General features: G+C 44.0%; 1 protein-coding gene across 1 annotated transcript in view; it reads left to right on the forward strand.

Annotated features, from left to right (window-relative positions):
• The window catches only part of GRIN2B (glutamate ionotropic receptor NMDA type subunit 2B), a 568,852-nt gene that overhangs the window by 44,412 nt on the left and 522,537 nt on the right, over positions 1-1,903 (forward strand). The window lies entirely within an intron of this gene.

A 1,903-nucleotide genomic window follows, 5' to 3' on the forward strand; every position in this document is an offset into this window, starting at 1 on the left:
CATCTTCTTTAAAATGGTATCATTTGATCAGTATAGCAAGCCTGATCAATTGATCCCATTTCAGGGATGAAGTGAATAGTCTACTCCAGCTGGTAGCCTCAACTGGACCATCATGTGGACTTGCTTTTGAATCCTACCTCTACTTCACAGGGTGCAACTTTGGGGGGAAATGCGTACATTTTGTTTGCTTCCCTTTTCATCTTTAAAGTAAGGGATTGCATAAAACCCAGAGCAGCCTTGCGGGCCCATTTGTTAAGTACTTGATTGCTAACCGAACCCCACCCTGAGACCCCACAGGCAGAAGACCTGGGACATGCTCCATTCAGACTAGAGCCTGGAAAACTCCCTGGCGCCCTTCCACTCTGTGCTATCAGGTAGCCACGAGGAAAAGGGGACTCGGTGACAACTAACTAATAGTGCCACAGTGTTGCAGGACTTAGGGTCTCTGGTTTGCTCAACACTCAACTACTAGCTAACAGTTGGCAGTCTAACCCACCCTGAGGCATTTCTAGGGACCAGCCTTGTGGTCTGCTTTGGAAAGGTCATGGCCACAACCTTGAAAACCCTATGGGGCCGCTCTACTCTGACACACAGGGGTTTGCCAGGAGTTCTAGCTGGCTTGATGGCAACCGACAGCAACAACATGAGAAAACCTAGCTAGCGGGTCTTTCTGAGTGATATCCCTGCGGTGTTCCTACTCTGTCAGGCATATCTGTTAAGTACTCAGTGGCTGGTGGCTGGTGATCTTCTTTTCCAAGAGCACAAGTGTCAGCTCTGAGACCAGAAGTCACACGCCCTCAGTCCCTGTCACTGTGGAGATGCTCATCTCAGGGATGGTGCTGGGGAGGACCTCTGCAGAGACCAGAGGGGCCGGGACTTGGTTAAAGTGCACAGCAAGCAAGGTGACTCCGACAGTGATTCTCAGGATTTTCTGTGATTTAGTCTCTTGGGGAAACAGCTTAATGAGATTGTATTTTATCCCCAACGATCATGCTATGTACGCAGCAGGCCCTGGATAAATATTTGTGGAGGATGAGAATCCTTTAAAGTGATTATGGTCTCCATTGAAAGATCCTGGACCGTTAATTCTCATTAATTTGGGTTCTTTTTATTTAAGTGAATTTGGACCTGATCTTTAATATTTTGTACAAAATGTAGGGCTGGGGAAAAAAAGAGACTTTACCTTGGGACTTAAAAAAAAGATTATTACCTACTTTAGGTCTATCAAGACATTGTTAATTAATTTGCCTCATTTTAGCTTACGTACTATTCATTTGTACCTTTGCTTAAAATGTTATTTATGCAGCAATTAAAAATCGTATAGTAATTACTTCTAAAAAATTTGAGCTTTCATTAATTGTCATAAGATATTCTAACCCTTAAACATTATAAATGAATTAGGCTTAATGACATTATTCAATTGTACAAACGAGGCTCCAGAACAGTAAGTACCTGGGCGAAGGAACGGGGACTGGGGTACGTGGTGGGGTGAGGATGGGAAGAAATGCTTTTTCCTTGGATCAATATAAATTCCAGACAGATAAACAGGGGAAAGGGCTGCTGCTTTAAAACACGGATCAATTGGACTTCCTGAAGTTTCATCCACCCCTCCAACCTTAGCAGATGTTCTAATGGTTCTAGTCTGTTCTCCACAGTAATTTAGGATGTACTGATGAGATCTATGGTCTCAGAAACCTTCTTTTGTTCTGGCAGGAAAAGGTAAAATGGCCGTTGTGGGGGTAAGAGGGTTGCATGGGGAAGACCGTGAAATAAAGCTTTTATTAAAGACTTACTGCCTTCAGGCACACAAACTTGAGCCAGTTGTGACTCACACAACTGTACCGACTTTGACCTTTGCCCAGGAGAGGGCAGTAACATGCCAACATTTAATCTGTTCACTGTC

The sequence above is a fragment of the Echinops telfairi genome, unplaced genomic scaffold (genome assembly GCF_000313985.2).
Source record: "Echinops telfairi isolate 266 unplaced genomic scaffold, ASM31398v2 ScPeMD7_1957;HRSCAF=2489, whole genome shotgun sequence".
Classification (NCBI taxonomy): Eukaryota; Metazoa; Chordata; class Mammalia; order Afrosoricida; family Tenrecidae; genus Echinops; species Echinops telfairi.